Below are 9,969 nucleotides of genomic sequence, written 5' to 3'. Positions count from 1 at the left end.
TTTAAGACCTATTCTCGATAAGTCAAATCTTTTCCGCATTAGATGACATACAGCCATAGGGCTAGGGGTAAATTTTTTGCCTAACTAAAGAGACTGTGTACCTGAAAAAATTATCCAGTAATATCAGATCCGAACTTATCGGAAAAGAGATTGGGAGTCTTTCTCAAAAATGAGCAGGACCATTACACCCTTATTATAGTGTAAAAGTTTTCATGGCCCATCTGACAAAGACTAAAGCTATGTTACTCTTTGTCGCCAACGCCTTTTTCCTCAAATCAGAGTAGACATCGGTCAGAGTGATCATTTTTGCCAAGTTAGAGAGCGTAAAGGACATGCCTCCAAGCAGCGAAGTTAAAGGAGACGCACTGAGTATTAAAAATTCCCAAAAAGAAGGTATGCTGGAGGGCCAACACGGACGACAACATAAACTCTATTGGAGCATGGAAATGCATAGCTCCCAATCGGAATTCATTGCGAGCTATATTTAAATTTTTTATTTGGATTTTCGGCTTCTTAGTAAAGAAAATATATAACTGCGAAGAGATTATATTTTCATTCCCAAGTTAACCTAGCTTCCTGAAAATATGTTACTTAGACTATTTTCTCATCTTTTTAGGTCAAGTTTTAAGGTATTTTTCGCAGGTTGAACAAAATCAAAACCTAAATCAATCGATTTTACACAATTTTTGTTTTGGATTCTTTCCTCGATAGTTTGCTCTTTCTCTCCCCACACCCAACCACTGTATCGATAATTAAACCAACAGAAAATTGTGAAAATTAGTATTCCAAATGATATTTTCCTGTGAACATAAAAATGAACAGAAATCGTAGGGCCACAAATAACATGAAAATGAAGAAGAAAACGAAACCAATTTTTATGGAAAACTTGGAAAATTAATGAGAACAAATATACAAAATGGTTGCTTGTTCTACGGTTGGCTAGGATGCAGGTCAATGGCTACAAATAGAAAATGGCACAAAAATGCCAATGGCATTACCACTGACCGACTGGGGTCCAATTGTCTTATGAAAAAGGATACAAGTTCAAGCCAACCCTCCCATACACCCGCCACCACTCCCACACGATGATATGAAAGGGGGACAATATAAACAAGAACCATATTCACCCCTCCCACACCATCTCCCCAGGCCAATGTGAAATATTAATGCTGTTGTCACAGTTTGTCAGCTTGGGCACCGGCAAACTCAACCACTTAAACACAAACAAAGTTATACACCGAGGAAGAAAAGGAGAGAGAGTAAGAGAGGGGGTGGGGGAAAGGACATACATTTTGATAAATTATTAAAATTCATCATCACTAAAGTGTTGTTATTGTTGTTCTTGTTTCAAAGGACTTTTAGTCCAAAAGGTAGCCAGCCACCCCTCTTCCACTCTCTTGCCCGCTAAACCTTTGATTCAATGGCCCTTGTCACAAACTATGAAGAGTTTCGGTTCGGCTAAAGCGTTTTTAGTTCTCTACAACTGTGGACGAGTGAATATTAAGTCATTTAAGGAGTTGTAGTTTTGTTGCCACTACCACCTACAAATGCCGTCGTTGTTGTTGTGTGCTCCTTGTTGAGTTTTGTGTGGTTAATGTTGTCCTCTCAACACAAACAAGTGAAAATGTTAAAAATGTTCAAAATGGATCTAACTTAAATATAAATCTTTACAAAGATCCTTAGCTTGGATATATTTTAGGATTTCAATGGAAGATATTGTAGTAGAATGACAAAGAGGACGATTGTATTACGGGGAGGAACAAACGAGTGAACAGCACCATAGAAAATAGTCATAATGATGTTGAAAATGACAGTGGTAATGTTTAATACACATTATAACAACAACAATCAAACCAAATATAAACTATTTACACAATTTATGAGGGAAGTATTGGAATTTACTTCGTCCTAGACACATTTGCAACATAAAACAGGAGATATATAATAAGCGTCAATTTCTCGAGGAATAATAGTGTAGGTGTACTATTAGGTGTAGTCTTACGTTAAGTTACATAAGAGTCAAATACATTTAAAAGATAATGCGTTTTCCAACAAAATTAGCTGTAATGGTACGGGGAGTCTTCTCAGAGAGAAAAGTGAGTGGGAATTTACAAGAACATATCTGTCGGTTTCTCCGACATCTACGTATCCCAGTTTGTAGCACTTACTATTCGATCTTCGCATTTTATTAGTATTTCGGAGTTAGAAGATCGAACAAATTGGCATTTCGTCTCCTCTTTTACAACAGTTTTTTTACTATAATTAAAGATTATAAACCTGATAGGAGTTAGGCGACAATGTCCATTTTTGCTTCTGAACTTAGTTTAATACAAATTGTCATGTTCTTCAAAATTTTAATTGTATTTTATCTAGATAGCAGGACGAGTGGACATGTATATCACATCTTCAAACCAGATATTATATAATTAGATATATTGACAAATTTTGATGAAAAATCACCGCCACATTTTATATGAATAGGAATTATTGGAAAATTGAACAATGTGTGGGGAGGTAACATATAGAAAATAAAGATATTGCTAATTTCCAGACTTAACCTTGTATAAGTATTACTATGCATGGTTTTGTAATAACCTTATATATTGCTTTGGCTTTGTATTACATTTTTAATGCTCTACTATTTGTCTGAGGTATACCAGAAGAAGTAGACCTAAATTTCAAATTACATTGTTATAAGAATAATGTAATCTAATCAAAATATTGATTGTTTGAAGGAGTAAACCCAGAAAGCATGGATGGATATTATCCATTATCACGCCTGATATTCGTTGACCCCAAATGTTTTACTAACAGAAATATTTAAAAAATATTAAAAATATTAAAATTTTCGAAATTTGGACAAGATTTATTAATACTTTTGAGATTCATCGTGCGTACCAGCCATTCAGACAAATAAAGGGTGAGATAAAGAAATCTGCAACAAACCCAATAACCATAATTTCTAATTTTTTTTTTAATTTTATTGAATAGAAGCAACAAATGTCGGAAATAGCATCAAATTTAAGAATAGGTTAAGATTTGTTCGAATTGGTCACCTTGGGCACGAATTATGGCCTTCAAACGGCCAATGAAACCTTCACACTCTGCCAGTATGTTGCTCTGCGGTATTTTGGGCCATTCCCGGCGAAGCGCTTGCTTGAGGTGATCGACACTTTGGTATTTTTTAATACCAACCTTGCTCTCCAAAATACTTCAGACACAATAGCCCAACGGATTGGTATCGAGAGTTTTTGGTGGCCATTGTGTCCTGGAAATGAAGCGAGGAACCTCGTTTTGTAACCATTCTTGGTTGGCGTGTGCTGAGTCCTGTTGGAATGTCCAAGGTCTGCGGACAAAATGTTTGCATGTCAAAGGCTTTAATACACCCTCCAGAATATTTTTGCGATAAAATTAAGCAATTTTTGGTGCCACGGTCGATTAATGCGAGCGGAGAGCGACCATCGGCTGTTATGGCGGTCCACACCATTACCATGGCCGGCACTTGAGTTCTGGTTCTGCCCAACCGAAGGTGCACATTTTCAGCTGACTTCCTTGGCAAGTAAACACGATCATTTTGCTGGTTTACAAACTGTTGGACAACGAATGTTTTCTCATCGGAGAAAACCAAATTCGGCAGTTCACCACTTTCGGCCAAACAAAGGAACTCTTTAGCTCTTTTGGGTCTAGTTTCTTTTTGTTGCGGTGTAAGTTCTTGACTTTGCCCCGAGCTCATTTTTCAATGTTTGCCGAATGGAATATTGCGATATGTTCAGCTCACTAGTCATTTCTCGGCCACTGCGAAGCGGGTTTCGAACAAGTTGCTTCTTTACTTTTCGAACCATTCCTGCTGATGTTGCTGTTTTCTGCCGTCTACTTCCTTGACGTCGGGTTACGCTACCAGTATCACGGTAACGAGCAATTTAAATGCTGGAGTGCTCTAACGATAGCCACTTGTGATTTTCCAGCCAAATATAAAGAAATCACACTATCACGCTTGAATTCCATCACGAATAACTTTTTTTCTGGAAAATTCTCACCAAAATGCTTTTGTACTTGTTTTAACAATATAATGAGCTCTCACTGGAATAAATTTAATAGCTCTCGGAGGAGTGGCTTAGAAATGACAGCAGTCTGAAAATGGTTGCAGTTTTTTCATCTAACCCTGTATATTCTGCGACGTTTAAAGTTAGAGTTTCCAGGCGTGGAGTGGAATGACACACTTCAAACTATAGGAGTGGCTATAAAATTAGGTCTCTGCAAAAAGTGCTCCTAAGTAAGGCCAAAGAGTTCCTACAACAATTACTCTAAATTTTTTTATTAGTTTCTTTTTATTTTCGCAAAAATATTCCAAAAATTGCTTCTTTTCAAAAATCAAATCATTATCTCATTACACCAAATTATAGGTCCTCCTTAATTTATTTTTATTTCCCTTCCACCCTCCGCAACGAAATTGGCTTCATTCACATTGCACATTTTGTATTAAATATCTCTATTTATACATAAAGACCGGGCAAGAAATCACTTTGGCCAGATAAATTGTCCATAGTAACAGTTCAAATAGTTGGCTGGCATCAATTGAATGTCCTGGCCATTCAAATTTGCATCGCAAATATTTTAAATTATATACGAAGCTATATGCCTGATTACACATCATGGATGTCCTTAGATTTATGTCAAATTCTGTGTGTGGCACTGCCTGTCCGGGTAATGGCAACGGCAGCAACAACAACATTATCATTTGTGTTGTCAGCAATTGTAACGGCAAGGGCACTTTCCTTTGCTGCTGGGGCCCATGAAAGTGAATGTGTGGAAATTAGAATGGAATTTTCATTGATTTCATAATAGATGAATGACCAATGGAGCCACGTCGTATGATTTGGCATTGTATTGGGTCTAGAATGGGTATTAGGGGAGGGGATTGTGTGCGGTTTGTGAAATTGAAATTGATGAAATTTTAAAATGCAATTGGTTCTAAGAAGTATATAGTGGGTTTTGCATTTCAACCAAATCAAACTTGTATCCATCGTTTTGACAGCAAATTTCTCAATAGGTAAAGTATCATGAACACACTATCTCCTAGGGAAATGTAACTCCAAATATCATTCCATTTGCGAACCATCCTCATATATCGCCAGAACCATCCATGTTTAGTTTGAATATTGCAATTATGTCATATTTTAATGTTTGGTTAGCATGGTTTTGAATAATCCTGACATAGTTGATATTATGCATTCAAATCAATTTCATATAATGAGACAGAGTTTATATCTATGTTGCATGAGCTAAGGCAGCTATATTTGGTTATAATGATGCCTCGCCCGCCTCCGTCCATCTCCCCTGAAGTGTTGTGACACATATAAATCGTATAATTTCTATTTAAGACTAACAATTCGTAAAATGAAATATTTGATTTGGTTGCTAAAAATGGAAATGTTAAAAATTAAAATAATTATTGTGATTGGATTATTATCTTCGAAATAGATTTAAAGGGATCAATATTTAATGTTCATGGTAAAATCGAATTTTAAATATTGATTAAACCTATTTCAATATTCATCAGATGAAATTGGCCAAAATGTGTTGGTTACAACAGTTGGATATGAAATTATACAATTTCGTGACTTATTTTCTTCATAGATTTAGTTTATTGAAGCTTAGTTTGGCATACAGGATAATGTTTCGTTTTCCGTGTTACACTTGAATGTTTAGCAGTTTTTGAGGCACAACTAGTATATTAACCCAAAATTTCCCAGCAAATGATTTTTAGGTTCAAGGTCCTCTTTTCACATTTGTTTTGTCCCAGATATTTTTTCTTTTAATACTAAAAACAATATTTCGAATGTGCTACATTTTCCGAAGTTTGTATATGTTCGCAAAAACATATGATCAAACAGAGAGATTTATTGACAGAATGATGCAGATGTATACCACAGGCCTATTTTGTAATTTTTCTTGACAATCTAATTTTTGTCGGGTGACTTAAATCACCATTGCTTATTTCGTAGCATTTTCAAATATTCGTCGGACACCCATAAATACAGTATGCGTTACTGTTTATCCGTTTGATGTCTATTGAAGTCAAGATAAAGTCCATATCGTTTGACATAGAACATTGAAATTGTCATAAAAGTTAATGTTTGGTATTAAATATGAGCTCTATTGATCTATGTTGTCCTAAAGCTCCTATACTTTCAGAATCCGAAGTTTTGATGATTTTAGACACATTTCCACAGAATTATTTCAAATTTGGTATTTGAGTTTGTAATGAATCGTTTCTAATACCTATGATCTAATGTTGTCTGTACGTTTTCTAATAATGTCCATATATCGGTATCTTCGGATATTTGAATAGCTTTAGCCACATTTCTTATCGTTTTTATACCCTCCACCATAGTATGGAGGGTATATTCCGTTTGTAACACCTCGAAATATACATTATAGACCCTACAAAGTATATATATTTTTGATCAGCACAAAATTTAGATTTAGCGATGTCCACCCGTCCGTCTGAGGAAAGCACTCTAGCTTTCGAACGAATTGAAATAGATTTATAAAATTTTACTCAAATGTATGTTATGTCTGCAGGACTTTTGGTATTGAAAATGGGCCACGTAGGTCCACGTTTTGATATAGCCCTCATATAACGGTACCTCCCGATATTAGGTATTTTGATGATTTCAGCCACAATATTCATCAGAATTGTTTCAAATTTGGTATTTGAAGTTCGTAATGGAAACTACAGCCTATGACAGGAGTTTGTCCGTGCAGGTCCACCTTTTCGTATAGCCCCATATAACGGTACCTCCCGACATTTTGTATTTTGATGATTTTAGCGACACTATTCACCGGAAATTTTTTCAAATTTGGTATTTGACGTTCGTAATGGATACTACAGCTTAAGACAGAAAATTGTCTGTGCAGGTCCACGTCTTCGTATAGCCTCAATATAACGGTGCTGAGGTTATAAAACGGACTAAAACGTTCTGTCCCCACAGTTAAACCGTCTCAGCTCGTCGAGTTGATATTATCGGTATAAGAAACAAGTAAGCCAAGGCTAAAGTCGTGCGGGGCCGACTATGTGACACTCTACAACACTGCAATATATTGGAAGCCCCTTATGTCCAAATCCATTTTTGAAGATTTTGTTTTTGAAATGATGTCATAGAGTGCTGCCCCAATGTTAAATTAAGGTTTTTAACAATTTCAGCTGCCCTCTTTGGAAAGTAAACCCGATCATTTTGTTTGTTTACAAACTGCTGGACAACGAATGTTTTCTCATCGGAGAAAACCAAATCCGACAGTTCACCACTTTCGGCCAAGCGAAGCAACTCTTTAGCTCTTTTGAGCCTAGTTTCTTTCTGTTGCGGTGTAAGTTCTTGCACTTTTTGGAATTTCAATGGCTATACCCCGACCTCATTTTTCAATATTTTCCGAATGGAGATATTTTTGGCCACTGCGACGCGGTTTCGATCAAGTGGCTTCTTTACTTTTCGAACCAATCCTGCTGATGTTGTTGTTTTTTCCGCCCACTTCCTTGACGTCGGGCTACGCTACCAGTATCACGGTAACGAGCGATGGTACGAGACACAAAAGAGTTATTCACATTTAAATGCTGGAGTGCTCTAGCGATAGCCACTTGTGGTTTTCCAGCCAAATATAAAGAAATCACACTGCCACTCTTGAATTCCATCACAAATAACTTTTTTTCTGGAAAATTCTCCCAAAAATGTTTTTGTACGCTTGTAATATAATGAGCTGTCACTGGAATAATTTTATGCATGTCTGTCCGGGATCCATTTATTGTCCTATCGAGATGAAATTTTTGCACAAATAATTTGCTTGACGCCATGACCAACTCTGTTTATATTGGTGATAAAAGGGCGAAATTTAGATATTGGGGTTTGGATGATATTTGGTAAGTAATTAGTAAACCTATTATTGGATAAGGCATATTTTTGCTGGGAATTACATATATTCCCAAGCAGCATAATATTTTAAGTCGACCTAAGGATGTCCATCCGTTTGCCCTTCACACAGTTGAGATCAAATTAGAGTTTTTTTTAATATCATTAAATTACACTTGGACTAGATGTTTGTAGTACCCTAAAGATGCTCCATATCTATCCACATTTTTTCGTGGTTTTGGCGCTTCTTTCCAATTCAATAATATACAATTTTACATTTTGAATTCTCATTAGGTGGTGTAAATCCAACCATAAAAATCCATGTACATCTCACACACGGTGCGTCACATGGATTCGGGGGGTTACCTCCTTTCAAAAAATATTTAATGTAGGATATGGTGATCACATCACAAAAAGTGGTTAAAAATTAATATTTCGTGTATAGCCCTCTCCACAATGTGGTGAATGGATTTCTCATATAATTTATTTATAGACTTGCCTTTTAAATCGAATAAATCATGTTACATTTCAATTATTTTTTAAAAAAGGAATTTGAAAATAACAAGAAATAACACAGTTGAATTGCAAATTAAAATCCACTGAAAACTTTAAGTGAAGACTGTACTCAGTTTGAAATACCAATTGTAATTATCCCAATTACTTACCTGTAACAAAATACCACCAGCCATAAATAATATTCAAAATAAAAAAACAACTGCATTTTTTTTTTGTATTATACTTTAATTTTTATTCCATTTCTTTCGTATATAGGTTTACTTATAGACTTAGTTGTTTGTTTTTATTTTTTCACTTTTTTGTTTTTGGTTTTTCATTTCAGTATACCACAATTGAATTATAGTTAATAATATTTATTATGAAGTGTTATCTCGTGTTTTTTGGTTGGTTTGTTTTTTACATATGCCTTTTGGTTTTTTAGTTTTTTTGTTTGTTTTTAAATTAGATATTATCGTAATCACTATAACATTTTAACATGTTTACCTCAAAAAATTTATTATTATTTAGTGTATCTGTGTTTTTTTTTTTCTATTTTGCCTATATTTATTTATTTATTTATTTTTATTACATTCAACTGTAATTGTCGGTTTTGTTAGATTTTTCCTATTTCCGGTTGTAATGGGCTATGTATAAGAGTTTTTGAGTTTTGTTTTCTTCCTTTTCAATTATAATTTACTTAAATATTATTTTATGGGTTGTTTTTGTTGTTTTGATTTATTTTGTTAAACTTTAATGTTACACATTACATCCTAAAATGTGTGTGAGTGTGTGTGTGTGTGAGTGTGAATGATTTACTTTGATTTCGGTTTTATATAAATACACAGTTGATGTATTGAGTTATGGAAATGAAAATATTTTCCTAAATAAGTAATACATGATCTAGTCTATTAACTACTTATACTAATGTCATCTCATTCTCGTTCTTCTTGTATGGAGGGGGGAAAGTAATGTCCCCTCTGGATAAATTAGTTTTTCCCATTTTCCACGTTTCCGTTTTTCCCGTTTTGCTTTAATGACTTACAAATTGTTTATTTACTTTGGAAATTATCCAACTAAATGTTATGCTGCTATGTTGTTTATAAATATTTAATTTCATTATAAATTAACTATGTGGTATATATATATGTGTGTGTAGCTATGTGTGAGTGTGTACACGTGTCACCATGAAAGTGAGTGTTTAATATGTTATTAAATGGGGGAGCTTTTTTGTTTTTTCTTCATGAACTTTTATTCACTTAATAGTTTTACGTTATACGTTCCGCAAATGTATATTTACTTTTCAATATTTATAACTTAATTAACAAATACACTAATTTTTTTGCAGCAGCAGTAGTAGTAGTTGTTGTAGTTCTAGGGTTTTATTTTGTTTATTTCCATTTTCCGGTTATACAGGGGGGAGCATGTTTACACATTTGTATCTGTAATTTTTGTTATCTTTGTACAGTAGTTTGTTATGGAATCCTGTTTTTCCTCTCTTCTGCTTCTATATGTATGTATATTCGATATTTTTTCCCTCTATGTGTATATGAATGTGCGTTTTGTTTTTCTG

Source organism: Musca domestica, unplaced genomic scaffold (genome assembly GCF_030504385.1).
Source record: "Musca domestica strain aabys unplaced genomic scaffold, Musca_domestica.polishedcontigs.V.1.1 12, whole genome shotgun sequence".
Classification (NCBI taxonomy): domain Eukaryota; kingdom Metazoa; phylum Arthropoda; class Insecta; order Diptera; family Muscidae; genus Musca; species Musca domestica.
Note: the sequence above shows the minus strand (reverse complement) of the source record.